The sequence below is a fragment of the Zophobas morio genome, unplaced genomic scaffold, assembly GCF_036711695.1.
Source record: "Zophobas morio isolate AGI-343-1 ecotype UQ-CSIRO unplaced genomic scaffold, CSIRO_AGI_Zmor_V1 ptg000157l, whole genome shotgun sequence".
Taxonomy (NCBI): domain Eukaryota; kingdom Metazoa; phylum Arthropoda; class Insecta; order Coleoptera; family Tenebrionidae; genus Zophobas; species Zophobas morio.
Window position 1 is genome coordinate 120978 of NW_026972261.1, and position 18052 is coordinate 139029.

At 32.6% G+C, this 18052-nt stretch overlaps 2 long non-coding RNA genes across 2 annotated transcripts; one reads left to right on the forward strand and one right to left on the reverse strand.

Moving 5' to 3' along the window:
* Positions 1-958: 958 nt before the first annotated feature.
* Positions 959-1854, reverse strand: LOC135145521 (uncharacterized). Its single transcript, XR_010283476.1, has 3 exons — positions 1781-1854; positions 1071-1185; positions 959-1014 (listed from the first exon to the last, which is right to left on the reverse strand). It is a non-coding gene; the product is annotated as an uncharacterized LOC135145521 (long non-coding RNA).
* A 15187-nt stretch (positions 1855-17041) lies between these two features.
* On the forward strand, positions 17042-17462 carry LOC135145520 (uncharacterized). The gene is made up of 3 exons (XR_010283475.1): positions 17042-17122; positions 17194-17269; positions 17339-17462. It is a non-coding gene; the product is annotated as an uncharacterized LOC135145520 (long non-coding RNA).
* The last annotated feature ends 590 nt before the right edge of the window (positions 17463-18052 follow it).

An 18052-nucleotide genomic window follows, 5' to 3' on the forward strand; every position in this document is an offset into this window, starting at 1 on the left:
TGTAGACAATTGTCCCATCATATAAACATAATATGTGTTGCTTAATAAAATCTATTAAGGTAATAAAGAAAAAAAATACTGTGTTTCCAGTGAGCCATTATTCGCTAGCATTTTATTTATAAAAAAAACTTAAGTTATGACTGCGTAAAAAGTGACACAATTAAAAAGCTGGGTTCTTAACTGCGATAAGATATGTAGCTTTCCAGTATGTAGCGCAGTACAATTTCTATTATATTATTTTATGTAAACTTTCTTTGAAGGCATGTCATTATTTATTTTGACTATTTTTTCAAGACAGTTTATCCATTCATTCGCTTTTTATAATTGCATTGCGGTTTGTAACCGCAGCGCAAGCCTTATTATTCTGTACAAATTGCTTTGAAGTTAGAATTTAAGTAATGAAAAGGGCTGTAGACAATAGAAGTATTTAATTATAATTTTTTTTAAATTAATAAAACCATAAATTCCATGAACATTATTATTGTGAATGAAGTAGTAAATACAAGGATAAACGTGAAACATTGATGGGGGGTTTCCCATGTAGGCCGACTTTCGCATACCTTTCAGTGTGCCCTGAAGCCAAAAAGAGTTTAAAAAATTATTAAGCCTAATAAAATTATTTATAGTAAAAAGTACTGAAACTGTACAAAATTTGATAACTGCCACTACTTTTTACTATCAGTGGTGCATTTTATTTAATGTAATATAACAAGCTTTACTTGTAGAATTTTATTTGTATTATTATGCAACCGGACCATCACTACATATATTTACTTGTTATTAAAATTACTCTTCAGGCGCACGCACAGTCAATAACTCGAGTTACGAATTAAATAATTACTTTTCCTTCTCTAGTGAATCTCTAGATCATGAAAACCAAAGGGATTGCCTATTACGATGGAAAAAAAAACTTTATTTTTAATATTACCGTCCGCTGCTGCTTTTTTAAAATAGTAGAGCACCTTTTTCATTAACTTCTATGAAAGGGGGAAATACCTTTACTATAAATTTCGCCTTTAACCAATAAAAAACGTTATTTTATTATACTATTTATTATAAAAGTAATACACCAATGAGGTTGCTCGCCTGAAGCATTGATTACAGCCGCTACTTCAAGGAGCGAAGCGCCACAGCGGCGTCCTACTTGATTCCTTCTCCTTTCGTGCTCTTGGCCCCAAACTGAAGCTGTAGTGGTTTAATGGTATATCATAAAAAAAGGCAACGATGAACTATTTGGCTGTTTTCCAGGCTCGAAAGAAGTGGTAAGTTTAGCAAAAAAAAGTTCTCAAAATTATCGGTTATTAAATATGCTCTCTTATATATATATATATATAATAAAAACTAGCCTTTAGGAATAGGAAGGTTTCCATATATTTTTTTTAATGGAGTTACTACATGCCCAAGTAAATGGCTAAACACGTCGTATACAAAAAAACCCTCGGGGTCACGATAAGTCCTTCGAGAATAACTGTGCCCTTCTAATATACTAGCTACTTCTAAACAGTTTAAAGTTTTATTTGCAGCTTAGTAAATATTTATTTATTAAACTAGAGCTTATAGTCACTAATAGGCTTATAAATTTAAAAAAAGCAATGAATCGTGTATACTGCAGTTAAAATAATCATAAGAAAATATGCATTAGATAAATGTAATAAGGATTTATATTAAAAAGATTTAAAAAAATCCCAAAATATTTTTTGCGCTTATAGTTTTATGAAAAATTAATAATAATAACAATTGTTTTATTGAAACCTATAATTATAGTAATATAATTAATAACTTGTGCATAAAGGTGTCCTTTTTGAGCCATTTCTTTATAAATTAGATCACTATTTTCTATATCTTCTTTAAAACCGATACCTGCATAAATATGGGATAATGGATAACAGAACTGTAAAAAATAGTAGAAAATATTATAAAGAGAGCAATAGAAGTTTTTAAATTTTAAAAAAAAGGTTACAAATTAATAAGCCAAAAAATATATACCAAGAACAAATTGTCAAAATTTTTAAGTAAAAAATAAAATTTTTAATTATTAAAAATTAAAGAAAAATAAAAAAATTGAAGAAACTAAAAAAAATATTACTGTTTTAAAAAAATATAGTAAACAGTAGAATAATAGCTTTGAGAGAATCCCAATAATTATAAATAAAAAGTTATTGATGTGCATCCTATAAAATAAATTTAATAAAAATTAAAAAAAACTTCAGATAATATCACTAAAGCATTAATTTTTAATCGTGAAATTTCCAGTGCCACAACTCATTTTAACCAACTACTAATAAAATAGTTTATATTCGTTTATAAAAGAATTTGAAAATGATTATACAAACTTACAGCAAAAGTGAAAATAAAATAAACTTGTTTTAATTTTTTCCTTTATAATAAGATTTTAAAAAAAGAGAAAAAGATGTTTTACGGGAGAAATGCAACGCAATTCCGTGAGCTTTTTAACGTTTCACTTTATATACATAATAGGATAAGAGGATTTTATTAAAAGTTGTACTTACTTTATAAAAGGGGCTGTACTGCTGAAGTCAGTAGTTTCTTAAATATTTTATTTTTCCAATAAGATTCAATCCAAGTATATTAAAAAAAAATTGACTTGCTAAAAAAAATTGCAGTTAGCCGAAATCTAAAGACTTTTCATGCAAAAGTGTAGAAAATTTATTCACTTGAATATAAATTGCCCGCGAGTTTTCGTAGTGTATAAATGCATGTTAATAATAACATAATGGCATCGTGAAAAATAAAAATCTTTATTTAAAAATTAAAAATATGTTAAAAAAATTTAAGATCTTTAATACTGTATTGTATAATAGTAAAAAGTAATTAAGTTCTAAAGTATTTTATAAAAAATTAAAAAAAACTCAGTATAGGCTAAAGCCCATCCGGCTTTAAGGTAATGTTATTTTATTTTATTATTAAACCATCTTTCGAACTTAATATAATACTATAAAAATTTAAACATTTAAAAAATTCCAAAAGAGTATTTAGTAAAAATTTTAGTTTACTTTAAAATATTTATAAATTTAAAAGAGCGAACAGTTAAAAAGTCCTTGAAAGTATTAAATTTATTCTTTTACCTTAATTTTTTGGTCAAAGAATACACTTATAAGAGCACTGTTTAAAATTTCCTTTCAAGCTTTTAGACTCCTTTAAAAATACACACGCCCTCTAGAAGTTAAGCTCCTAATAAACTGTCCTGTAGATAGTTACTAACAACACATTGTTCGCCCCTAGAGACCAAAACAATATATTAGAATTGCTCTTTAGATAATAAAGCTGAGACTTCTTTACAGCCCTAGAGATTGAAAAGAAGCCATATTAAAAAGATCGAATCTTGTTTTTATTGAATTAAAATGAATGTATAGATATACAACTTTAAAATAATCTCAATAGATTAAATCTACCAGTTAAAATTAATAGAAATGCAAAGAGCATACCCTCAGTTATGTGGGATCTACTCCTTTTTTTAACTGCACATTGTGATTGGGTCATATAATCAACAGGCTCCTTAAGATATATAAATAAATCAATCATAAGCTGTTCTTTTTTATTTATTCTTAATAGTGGCTTCAATATTAATATTAGTTATGGAAATATATTTATAACGCAATAGCAAAAGGTAAATTAATTTTAATTTTTCTAAAATAATTAAGTAAATTACATAATATGTTAAAAAACACCGTAATTTAATATGAAACTTAATATTCTAAGAAACACTAAATATCTATAAATTAATTAAATTTTAAAAAGTAATTAATTATTAAATTTTTAATTAAAAAGTTAAAAGTAAATCTTTAAATAAATAATATAAAACTTAATAAATACCACGATATAGTAAATAAGCTATTTGAAATTGTGCGTCGGCATCACCTGAATCAGCAGAAGTCTATCGAGTACAGATAAATGTAATTTAATATATTAGTAAATAAATTAACTAGATTTATTATAAAACCATAAAAAGTTATATAATTTAGTAAGCCTATTTCCTAAAAAAATAATTCTTATTAGCAAATTTACTAATAAAAAGGAGTTATTTTGTAATTAATATATAAAAGTAAATTAACTCTTTAAACTAAAAATTAAAATTTATTTAAAAAAAAAATAAATTTATTTAAGAATCAGCAAAAAATGATTTTATAAAAATAAACAAAAGCTTTTAGTTTATATTTGCTCTCCTTAGAAATAACCTACAAAAAAAGATTATAAAAAATTATGAACCAAAAAAAAAGAAAAAGAATATTTCATAAATAGTATCAACTCTTAAATTGTGCATTAGTGATATAAAACTTTTAAATAATGATAACAATAAATAGCGGACTAAAAAGTAAATTAAAAGTATATCTTTTTAAAAAAATTCTTAAATTAATTCTTTCATTCTCAAATTTATACATTATACATTAATATTAAAAAAATATTATTAAATTAATAAATTAACTATTAAAAAACTAACTTAACCATTTCTAAAAAATGATAATGCGATTGACAACTAAAATAGTTTTTAAATTTATTAAGCCAATTGTCTTTAAAAAATTAACAAAATATTCCTAAATAAATTGAAAATATCCTGTAAAAAAGTCTAACAAAAGCTAAAATAATTAATTTGTAGCTAATTTATTAACTTATATAAATAAACTACACGAAAAAATGTAGATTCTAAATAAAGGGTTAAAAATTTTTAAAATTCAATCTCGGTTAACTAAAACTGTTACACAAATTACATATGCTCTATTTAAAATATAAATATATTAACCTTAAACTATAATTAAATAAAAAATTTAAAAAAAAATTAAAGGATTTTAAGTTATTACGAGTTCTTTATATATGAAATGGGCAACACAAGTATATTTTTGCATAACAATACTTTTACTACTAAAGCAAGTTGAAGCAAGAGAAATTTCGTAAACTTCGCGGATCACGAGAACTCCTTTTTCAAATAAATTTAACAAAGCAACTAATAGATTCAGGACTGCAGTGATCTTTTCTTTAAATATATATTGATAGCGTGAGTTTTCCTCGGTAAGATAAAAGTTGTGCTGGGTTTTATTCATCTTCAAGGTGATCTTTAAAAATAAAAAAAATATTTCATATTTAATTACCTAGTAAGAAAATTTCGTTGAGAATAATTTTAAAATATTACTGATTTAAAAAAATGTTATAAACAGAAGCTTTAAAGTTGTATAAGTAAATAACAATGGATAATAAGGTTAAATGAACAACGCTTACAATTTAATTTTTTCTGAGGTAAGTCAATTACTCATGTACAAATTTTTTTTAAATTTATTTAAAAAAGTAAAAATTAAACTATTATCAGACTTGTATATACAGGTAATTTTTATTTTGTGTCTTATTATTAAAAAAATTACAATTATAAAGTAAAAAAAGGGTAATTGACGTTGAAAAACGCGATTCGCTCATAAAAATAAAACGTGTATATATACGTATAACCTAGTATATAAGTAAAACTTTTCCGTTAAATATCCAATGTTAAATATCAAAAAAAGTTAAAAAGATAAAATAGAAAGTTAATAAAAATATTCAGTAAACCTATAGTAAAACTTGATGCAGTTGGTCTTCATAGTTCCACTGCATTAAAAAATTTCATGTAACGTAAAAAATATATATTTTTTATAAAAAATTCTTTTTATCGTCAGTGGAACGTGGATTTAAATGAAATTAAAAAACTAATTGAAATATCTAAAGTTAAGAGGAAACTAATAAATTTAAAAACAAATGAAGGTATATAGATTTATATTAACTCTCTTTCTAGTGCTGCCTTGAAGTGTTTTCCTTATTATTTTTAAGATCACCAAAGTTCCTAAATCATTAGTCAACTTTAGACATATGGAATGTTATTAGATATCGATAACTCACAGAAAAGATTGCACTGTAGGCTTTAATCTCTTTATTGAAGATAAAAGTGGAAGTTTAACTGAAGCTGTAGTGAAAAAAAATTAAGGTACACTGGCAAAGAAAAAATTTTAAGACATTTTTACTTTCTAATATTCCATTATGTATTTACTCTTTTTTGTTGAAATGTACTTAAACAAAGACATGGAACATAACTAAATTATTAATAAGTATTTACTTTAATAAAAGTTAATGCAAGTCCTTTATTTATAATTGCACTGGCACGCTACAGTCGCAGTGTGTACAATAACTTACATACTCAATCTACCTTCCCGCAAGTGAGAGGGTGCGGAGGGATCCCTTCCTGGACGATGATAAGTTTTTTTCTTTCTTTTTGGCACTGGCATACTACGGGTCGGCCTTCTTTAGACCTTAAGCCGCTTAATCTATATTCCCCTCTTCTACAGGGGTTGGAGCACGAGTACCCACAAGTATACGCTCTTTAGAGAGCTAGAGTGACTTTCCCGAAAGACTGAAAAAGCGGAAAATATCCGACCCAGAGACACCACCTTCTGGTCTAGTGTGATGGAAAACAGCTAAAAACCACCACCGGAAGAGGCAACATTAGGCACTAGACACCGGCCAGCACCACTTCTAGTCAGGGCTCCCCGACCATGAGTTCCTCACTTAGAAGGAAGCTAAATTGCTGCATTCAAAAGGCATCCAGCTATCTTATAGAGCAGTTCTTTTGTTCAATTTATTAAATTCACTTGAATAAGTCTTCACTGTCATTATGGATACCCTAATAATAATTTAATTTCTTAGTAAAACTACATCACTCATTAATAACAATTATTAATGTCATAATTACTATCACAATAGCTTTAGGATATTATATCCCATATATTATTGAATAATATTATATTAAAAATTACCGTAACTTTATTGGTAATTAATGTTCTTACTAATGTTATTACTATTTGTTACTTACCATTACCAAAATTATTGTATTACTTTTTAGTAAAAATATTGCATTTAAAGTTGTCATCGACCATAGTAAGATGTTTTGGTCATCTATATTTGGGAAAGTGAGAGAGATTATTATCTAGCGAATCAACCAGTAATTTATTAAAGACATTCAAACGTTTTATTGCAGTCCTCAGCTAATCGCCTGGTAATTAAAAAATAATTCCAGTTCGCATACACGAAGTAAACAGGAGAGTTAAACCAAGGAGCCCCCGAAAACATTCTTAAAAAGTCAGTTTGCATAATTTGCGGTTAAATCTATGTTGGAAATTTGAGAAATAGGCCCAAGCTACTGATGCATAACTCATCCCTAGCCTGGAAATAGTTTTGTAAATAACTGATTGCTACCAAGGTTAAAAGACTATTCTTGCATAAAAGCGGTTATACACCATAGTTCAAAATTGCTTCCATGTTTTAGTAAAAATTCTACAACGCTTTAATTAATAATTGGTTATATTGATCCCTTTTATATATATAAGTTTAGGTTGAGACCTATTTAATGTAGTTTGTATTAGAGGAATTGCTCTCTTAGTTAAGTCCTTATCGCTTTTTAAAGTTTAAGTTTTCATTTAAACGATTTTGCACGTGACTCTACTCCGTGCAAAATTGTTTCAATCTTTATACGAAATTTTCATGATCACTCTATCATAGAAGGTTTTTTTTAAGCGTTTGAGTGATTATAAAAAAATAGCTAATTTAGATACCTTAATTTTATAATGCGTAAACTTTCAATCGAATATGACCCAAACTGTCCTTGTAGTGAAACTGGGCGTCCAAAGAGCTTGAAAAACCGGGATATTTCTCGACTTGTACGAAAAGTGACATTTGGTGCAATTAAATCATAGAAAAAACATTAGATAGATCAGTTTCAAGAACGACCGTATCGAGAGCTTGCATTCTTCTGGTCTCCATGCAAAAAAAAAAGGTAATTAAACCCACCTTTACAGACCACCACCAGCAACGAAGATTTGAGTTTGCAAAGAAGTACGAAAGTTGGCCCATTTCTGACTAAGAAAAAATAAATTTTTCGAACGAGAACAAGATCAATCGAAACGGTGCAGATGGTATTTGATGGTGTTGGACGTGATTCGGCGGTTATCGAATACCTGATCACCAGGTGGTGCAAACGTATAAAGAAAGGTGGGGGGTCGTTTAAGGTTGGCCCTGTATAACCTCTAAGGGGACTCAATATGTGGAAAAAGTAATAGAGGGCATCACCGCAAGCACATATTTAAACATTATTAAGAATGACCTACCCAGAGTATGAGATGGGTATGGCCTTGGTTCATGGTGAAATGGTTTTTCAGCACGCTAATGCACCATATCATACTGCACTATCGGCGCGAACATGAACACGGTTAAGTCGTTCCACGTGCTAGACTGATCTCCGCAATCTCCTGATCTCAATCCCAAAGAGCATGTAAGGGAATTCTTAAAGAGAAAATTGGGATTCAAACGAATTAGCCTGCTAAATTCGACAAGCTTTGAACACGTGCACAATCAGAATGGAAATTATATAACACCGAATCAATGCAAGTATGCCAGAGGATAACGACCAGTGATTCTGGCAAAAAGGGAATAATACTAACTATTAAAACCTCGTTTATTATTTTCTCTACGTGCAAAATTGTTTCTATAATCTTTCAACTCCTCAAGCTCATATCTTTTAGAATATCAAACAACTTTAGATCAAATATTAACACAATGTAGCTAGAACATAGAAGTTTACTGAGTATAAATTCAAAGTAATCCATTACGTTAATGAAAAGTTGTTCTATATTAAAGGAAAAAAAGAAAAACATTGAAACAATTTTGCACGATAGTGTAAAGCCTGTTTCGTACATTCAGTGTGGGCCTACCAATTAGGTTTGTTATCCATAAATACCTCGAGGTATCTGGGCGAGGGGAGTATGAAAAAGTAATGTCTTGTAGCCCCTTTTCTTTTTTTTGAGATAAGCAAGGTGTGACACTTTAAAGGATTAACAGTTACTTTCTACTTTGTTAAACAAGCTTCAAATAAGTTAAGATAGGGTTGCATATACCTAATCAATGTCATCAGCATACTACGCCAAGCAAGTTTGAACGCTAGGGGAGGGTAGGTCAGGCATGTATAACGAGTATAGCGTTAATAAGTGGGGAAATTTACAGTTCTGTTTTTAGAGGGACTATGAAGGATCTACTGCTGAAGTAGGATTATAATTCGTATAAAGTACGCGAATAATGCACATTTGATCATTTTATGTATAAGGCCCTAATGCCATACCTTGCCGAAAGCCTTTTATATCTCTAAAAAAACCATAACAGTTAATTTCTGGTTATTAAGAGCATTAGTTGTAGTTTCAGGAGGTGGTAGAGTGGCTCTTTCGAAAACTTAAATGATGAGCTGGGATCCTCAACCAATTTTTGCAACCTTAAAAGATTCACAGTCCCTGCCACTTTTCCTAAGCAGAAAAATAGACATAGGGCAATAATCATTAGCTTAGTTGCTTTAATGATACGTTTTTAATATAAAAACAAAGTCACCTTGCTTCATGGATAAATATCGGGTTAAATGAGCCCTGCAAGGTAATTAATTGCGGTTATAATAAGTTTTTAAAGCATTATATTTGAAATTTTATCAGGGTCCACTCTTTTCCTGGTGTTTTCTTTGTCGATTATAGACTGCATCTCATCGTTTTCCTTAAGGGCTTCAAAAGTGAGTAGCGGGCGATACGAGTGCCCACAGTGTACGCTCTTTATAGAGATATATTGGCTGTCCCGAAGGATTGGGAAAACTGGAAATATCGGGTCCGGACTCCTACCACTTGGTCTAGTGTGGAGAAAAACCGCCAAAGACAACCACCGGGAGAGGCAGCCTTTAGCACAGAATTCAAGGTCTCCTGGAGAAACCGGTTAGCACTCCTGTTAGCCGGGTCTCCCCGATTATGGGCTCCTCGCCCAGAAGGGAGGAGCATTTAAGTGTTAATGTTTATTAAAACAAGCTTTAAATGCACTAAATGCACATTAAAGTAAGCAAGATTAGATTAATTGTAACGAAGAGCTTAAAGTGGTTAGGAGATTTTAAATTGAGAGCCATAGAAATAATCAACCACATCCATGCTGGGCATCCTTTTCTTTGCGACAATAAGTATGCGACTGAAAACTTATTAAAAAAAGCATAATAGTTGAAATACTTGTACGTTGATAACCACATCGCTTAAAGTCAATTTAGCCCATAGCTTAAGCGCGTAAAACGTGATACGAAGTAGTTGGGAATAGTAACCATGTTAAGGCATGTTTTATAGTTAAAAACAATTCTACGTGAGAACGTAGCAGGTGGAACTTATTGTATAACATTAGTTGCAGTGCACTGTAATTACCATTCTAGGTTGTCTCCATATAAATATTACAAATGATTCATTTTAAAAAAAAACTTTTAGGAATATTGAAAGCTGGCAGCACTTCAAGTGCTCAGATACAAACTGCTGCGGTTGCTGTATGGCGTACTTGTGCGACGATACTATATATATTTTTCATAGACGCATTCAAACAGGCGCTAGGTTTAGGAAAGTTTTCAAATAAAAAAATTTACTAAACTAGAACTTATTCCACGCAGTTATAAGAAGGCCTGCCTTGATAGAGAAGGGGTATTTTTCCCCCTTATTACTAAATATACATAATTACGATCTTTTTAAGCTTTATGAATTAGTAAAGTTAATGACTAGCAGTTATATAGACGGTAAGCAGTTGTGGAAAATAGTTGATAAAATGATTGAAGAGTTATTATATAGCTACTATATATTTTATATGAATTATTTGCTCATCGATAACAATGTGTATCAATTCTCTCTCTTTTATTTTTTTATTTATTATAAATAAATTTAATGAAGTAACTTTCACTAACTTTCGCTTTAGGCAGATACTATCGATCGTGATGGGGAAAGCTCACTGGAAGAATTTAGTTTGGTTAGAATGTAGATAAATATTATATTCTCCTATACGATTGACTTTGCCTTTTGAGTAGGTTTTAAAGAATACATACTGACTTACATAGGTGATTATAAGTGAAACTTTTAAGTCGTTGAAGATTATAATTAGTTTAAGAAATAATTTTTTAATTGAAGGAATAGTTTAAAGGACACCTTCTATTGTGCATATATTATATTGGTTATTTGAATTAGTAGGTAATTTTTTCCGACTTTACAGAAATCATCGCACTTTCTGTAAAGATATATTGTAGTATTACTGGTACAAGTTCAAGTGCAATTACTATATATTAACAAAGAATATTTTAAATTTTTTTAATTTCGGTAAATTTCTTTAAACGCATACACCACAATCTACGCAGCACACTACAAACTTACAAGAGTCATAAGAGCCGTGAAGGAATCGTTATTTCATGCTCTAGTGTTATAGCTAAAGCTTATAAGTCGTCGCTTGTTAGAAACAAACAAAATATGTAAAGCAAGTGAAAAGTTTAGTACTTATTAGCTCTTAAAACTATTATAATCTTATTATTTAGTGCTAAAAGTAATACTTGTATTTTTAGTAATAAATAATTTAGTGTTTAAGTGAACTAAATGAGCTCTTGCCATTTTGACTTATTGTGTTTATAAAGGAAGTGGTTACTAGTTGGATTTAAATAAATTTGTAATACTGAATCAGAGTGCACCACAATTTTTTCTTTCGGATTATAAGTTATTTAAAAGCAAAACTGGTAATAAGAACAACTTATCCTTTTGGAAAAGAACGAATCAGTACCCTGGACCTTAGCACACAAGTTATGCAATATTTTATAGTATATTTTAAAACCGGAGCCGAATTTACAGCAGTTATTGCCGGGATCAACTGAAAAGAGAACATATCCACAGTTGGATGTCATTAACTTGTTATGAGCACAGGATTGAAAATTATAATATCGAAACCTCGCTGGATATAAAAATAATTAAATAGTTAAAAAACATAATTTGCCTATTTTTTTGCGAATGAAGTATTTTTTATTGCTTAATGGAGATCGTAGTTGAAAAAATTTAAGATTATTCTTGCAGGCAACAAAGAAAGTTGCTGACCCAAAAGATAGCCACTTGATAAGAGCAAAACTTCTATTTATTTTTTATTATATCTTTGCTAGTATAAACCTCTGCTAACTTGTAGAAATAGTATGTTTAGTAACCAAAAGAAGATCTGTAAATAAAATTGTGTATATGTATACTTAGAAATTTTTTTAATTGAAAATTGGCTGACATAACAGTAAGATACCACTACAGAAAAACACAGAATAAAATCATCAAGGGGAAAAAATTCAGACAGCAATAAACTAACATCACAATGATATGGTTAAAATAAGAGGCTTTTAAATTAGTGGATATACCAACTATTAAGTCACCAGCCCAACTTTATCAAGTGAGAGCTACATCGGCTTCCTCACTGTTACTTGTTCATGGGTTTCAATATTGAACTTCTTATTACCCGACCCTTTTTACAGAAAAAAAAAAACAAAATTAGGTATAACTTGGTGGCATCCTTTTGAAAGTAATGGGGAACCGTTAACTATAAAGAAAATGACGATGCTAACAGTCAAAACCTTAGCCCAGAAGTCATAAAACAGGCGCTTTTTTCGGAATTGGGAAAAAAGGAAAGGATGTTTTTTGTATTCAGCGAAAAAGGCTGACTAAAGAAAATGATATATTTTACAAAGCTCAACTCTTCAATTCAATTTTGTTTATAATCCCCAAGTATAACCGCGCTACGCCACATCCCTTTTCTGTAAAGTTAGTTGATGACAACTGTTTAAATGAGGCAGGTTTAACAAATATAAAAATATCCTGTTTTGCTTATAATGTAGAAGGTGCCTAGATTCTAACAAAATAACGGTTGAAGTTTAAGTTAGACAAAAAAAATTAATTCTCCTCTGTATGAGGTTTCTAGATAAAAGCATTAGTAATTGAATTAACTAAAACTTACATAAATCAAACTTCTATACACTCAGGCCAAAGGCCTTTACCATGAAGCTACTAGAATGCGTAGAGGTTAAGTAGAACTTAGAAAGCTCGAAGAACAAGGTAAAGTTGGACTAGGTCATCTAAAACAAGGTTTAAAACTTGTTTAAGAATATCTTAGTTCTTTATCATTTGAGCCCATTTTGAAATTTTGTGAGGTTATACGTGCTAGCACCGAAGACTGACTTATGCTAGGCAAAGTTAAGGTTTTTGGATTCTTCGACTCGTTTCAAAAGCTAAAAAATCTGTTGCAAACAAAATGTCTGCTACAAATGCTAAATTACATTTTGTATATAATCTTCCTAACGGAAACCAAATACGTGTTGGAAAGTACGTAAAAGCACTTTTGCGGTACTTTTGAGGAAATAATTTTTGAAAAAGGTATGCTAAAGGAAATGAAGAGGTTTACTTTCGAACTAACTAGCGGAAACGAAAATTTATGGCTACACGTGGTGGGAACTTAAGGTTGTTCACATAATTTACTGTATAGGAAGCAAACATTCTTTAGAAACCAAATAGTTTTTACTTTTTGAATATAGACTTTGCCGCTTTGCTTTTATTAACTACTCGGAATCTCTTTTATTACTTAATACAGGGGCGCACGTGCTAGTTAAGCCGGTAATCGCCGAGGGAAAAGCCCTCCTCGAGGAAACCCTCCAAGAAGCCGCCAATCTGGCCGCCTACTACAGTCATAGAAGCGCTCAAAGTTAAGTTCCAGTGATGGTGGCCTCCCATAAGCAGATAATGAAGCCCCCAAAAAGCTCACTGGGGGCCGTTTTGGTTATGAAACAGCAGCGCAAGCTCCTCGGCTGTCCTGCAAACGCCCTTGCGGCAACACACAAGAATAATAATAATAAATCTGTGAACTAGTAACATTAATTAATAAAGCTTCTAATGCATAGACTCCCACAAAGCTCGTATAGCTTAGATCTAATGGTTCTCTCCGGCAAAACTCGTGTGTCCGTCCATCTCTTGCTCTACTCAAACCCCTGATAGATGAGCAATTATTCCCGCCAATAACTTTTCGATGAGTAAGAAAAGTGAGTTACAGAAGAATGCGGAGAAGAGAATTAGATTAATACGTTTACATCCTCCCACTAACAGTTTTCGCAAGAATTCCAGATTTGTTGCTTAGTAGAACACCTGGAAAAAAACTGATTTGCGCAAGATTATTTTTTCCGGTGTTTACTTCCACGTGGTCGTGGATACAACCACCTGGAACTTTATTATTACAACTATTTGGCTTGATATAGAAAGATAAAAAAGTTAACGTCAAAAGTCATTGACTCGACTTCGTAGAGACAGTCACCGGCGAACACGTTAAAAAGTCTGGCAAGGGAATGCACAGTGGCTTTCGTTCCTCTACGCGAGAGAGAATATTATAATCCAAGCCAGTGGTTGAATGCAAGAAGGTACAATTATAGGTATTAATAGTTGTAAATTTTAGCAGCTTTAGCGCATAAACTGCGGCGGGTTTTGCTGTTCCATCATCGCCCCCTACAACAAGTGCTGTATTTTTGTTGCTGGGTATCTTCAGTTTGCTTTTTTTTTAGAGGCGCATTTCAGGCCACGAATGATTCCCAGTCAGACTTCGAGAGTAACAGGGCGCTAAAGTGCACAATGAAGAAGAAAGCGCTCTAGCTATCAGTGTTGTCTCATTATATTGGCTCTTCCCTCCCTAATAATCGTTTTAATAGAACCAATTTAGGACGCTTTGGGTGTCAGTTTGTCCATTATTTGCACAGCTTTTTCCTTAATGGGATGGTAATGGAGCAACTCCAGGTGATAGTCGGCTTGTACTTAAGCTCTTCAGCAACCGCCTTTAATATGGTGGTCGGAGGAGACCAGGAAAAACCCCACTATTAGAGGAGCATGTACGCCAACTTTCCATTCCGTGGATGGTGCACGAATGCAGCAGCCCTGAAAAGAAAACGGTTGGCAACTCGTTCCTAATCCTTATTATTAGTACCCCCGAACTCTTGTAAGATGAAGTGGTGTACCGGAAACGAGAGAGACGAAGCTACTGGTATACTGTAGTGGCAGTACTATTTCCTGATTTGCGAATTGTATTAATCCTTGGTGAGTGTGTCGATGAAAACTAACACAGACAGGAAACCTACTGAGTAGCCCAATGGAGGCTCGAATTGTGCTAATCTGTTTGACCGTTAGTTGACCCGGAAAGGTGGAAAACTGGACATAAAAAGAGCACTACTTATAAGATGGCGCCTGTTCTATGCACAGCCAAATGACACACTGAGAGCGACGGATGGGTGACGGGATTTATAAAGGTGTTGAGGTTGCGCGAAGGGACCCCTTTCTCCGCCAGCAATTAAGGTAACAGGCACGCTTTGTCGACACAGCGTCGAAAGTTGGCGCACTTGGAAAAGTTGGTTAATCAAAGAATTGAAGAAAAGAGAAGAGTAGATTGTAAAAAGTCCCCGTTTTCCACGCTCTCGGCTGAGCAACCACTTTGAAGACATCCACTTGTTACTTCCCATGATATAAACAGAATTTAGTTTGAAGTGCGCTCCAACCAAATGTCTCTCTGAATACTGGTGAAGAAAATAGAACCAATGAAAACAACCCCTTCGACTCAAATCACTTGACTTCACCTGGCGGATGATAAGAAACGGATTATAGGCGAGGCCTCCTTTTCCGTGATATTTGGGCAATGGAGGTGTCGGAGAGCGTTACCTCCGCATCAATGTAGTCGCAGCAGAGTTCAACACCCAGAAGAAGAAGAGCGAGCCACTTTTCTCCGCTTCCAGAAAATATACTGCCTATACAAAACGAGAAACATAACTGAACGACGAATAGTAAACCTTGACCTCGATTGCGCACCGTGAAAATGATGGGGGTCCCACAGTAACGCCGAATGTGAGCTACTTGCTGACAAATAAAGTCTTCCTTTACAAACGAGAGAACAGTTACTTGGGCGTGCAAAATCACCAGAGTCTTCTTTTTTATAAACTAGCCGCCCCCTTTTTATTTTCTGGCATTGTGCTTAAGGTATACCGTATGACTGTACGGATGTTGCAGTTATAATAACAATTAAAAGTTCTATGAATACTGTGGGGTCCTCCAGTAAGTCCCGGCTCCCACGCAGATTTCTCTAAGCTTTTCCTCTGAAACATTCGGGTTCGAAGAAGTACAGCACACAAAGAAGCTGTGAAATTATATTCATGGAAAAAGGAACTGAGAATAACGACCACTTTGCCTTGTGGTTGCAGGTTTAGGCGATCTCACGTTATCATTAATAAGCCTGCGGCAAAATGAGAAGAGCTCGCTTCTTGCCTCGTCCCCCTCTTCTTCTCCTCGGATGGAAAAGAGAAACGTGCAGTAGCTCGAGTACCATACTGACCAACCAAAAAATAACATAGACTTGGTGCTAACACGTGCGGCCTACCCTTCCTCTTGGCCTAAACGGCGCGCAGGTCTTCCCCCAAACCCGGCCGCCATCGACGTCTATCGCATAAGCAAAGTTGCGCTTGAGAAAGTCCTTAAAAGACGTTGGGTTTCCGAATGGCAAAAGGTTACTACGAAGTAATTAGTTGAAGCAAGTTTTAGTGCACTGCTACGTGGTTACACTGTTACCAACTTTGAAGTGATTACAAGATAAAGTTTTAATGGCGGGCAGTCGACTGGAATAACACTGCATGATAGCAACACATGATGGAGAAACCTGAAGAAGGTGCGAGATCCTCTAAAACGCCCCGAAGCTCGACGACAAAGTTGTGCGACTTCAGCAAGGACAACGCGCTTTCTGTGACATATTGAACCCACAAGGTATACGCTTCCATATCAACATATATAGCAGAAGCGCACTGCTTTCCACAAGGCCTTCCTCAGTAACTATCACAGGACCAAATTGGTAGCGCTGTTCGGACATTATATTTTTAAACCAATAAAGCTCCAAGTTCTGGAAGGAGGACCAAGCACGTTCGACGATGCACTATCGAGTTGTAGCATATAAGTGGATATATATAAAAAAAGGAGTTCCACGCCTGAACTTCATGGATGGTCTGGCCGTTTATTCTCTTCTTTGAAAAAGTCCAAGTCGACCAATGAAAAGCCAAGATCTTTCGCAAGGGTTGCCGAAGTAGTTCTTCTCAGCGCTCCGCATACCAATAAAGATAAGGGAGAGGCCACTTTTGGCCTTGAAAAATATAATTAGTGTTAAGCTTATACTTAAGCGCTTATATAAATCTTACTCGTAGGCAAGTTGCAAGTCCGCTAGACCGACTCCTAAAAGCGTCTATGAGGTATGTTATTTGTACACCGTACAGTCTGCGCTTGTGGAATTTAATAACATCTACAAATGGCCCCTGCCCAGGTACGTCCTGCTTAGGCACGCTTTGTCGTAGAAGATAAGCTCAATAGCATAAACTAGTTCAAAAAATTAATTTCAAGTACATTTTTTTATATTAGAATTTGACTTTCATGCAACCTTTTTGAACTTAATTTTAAATTACTAAAAGGGAAGAAGACGTTCCATGGCTACCTCAAAAAATAAACTAAAATATTCATAAAGCTGGCGAATTTACTAATTTCTGAAGTGAAAAAAAAATGTAGAGAGCTCTAAATGTTTAGAATTTAATCACCTTACAGCACGGATTTAAAATTTGAATTATATTGAGGGTAAGGAGATATTGTTTATTAAATACCTTTTATAATCTATTGCTACAATATGTATGGTATATATATATATATATTTAATAAAACACACGGATAACTAGCCCATATTTTTCTGCTCTTTCTTCCATTCTTTTTTTTTCGGTTTGTACCGCGTATTTAGTGTTTTAGTTTTACCTTAGTCTAGAGGTTCCAGAGATTTTATAAAGGTTATAGTTTTAGTTTAGAAGGCTAAAACAAAGACTAAACGTTTAGAGGCGTTATAGCTGAAGTTATCATATAGCTTAGTAGTCTGGAGGACAACTAAGTTAATACTAACTTAACTAGTTTTACTAAATAATTTAAACGGATTTACAAACTTTAAACACTAAATACATTTAGGTTCACGTTAACATTTAAACTCTTATGCCCGAAAATGAGTCATAGTGTAAGTACTTTTCTGCCCTCTATAGAGTTTGAGGTTTTTCCTATTAGAAGAACGAACAGTTTTTTCGAGGCAATGACAAAGAATATAAATGAGCGGTATCTCAAGCATAATTATTACATAATTATTTAAAATA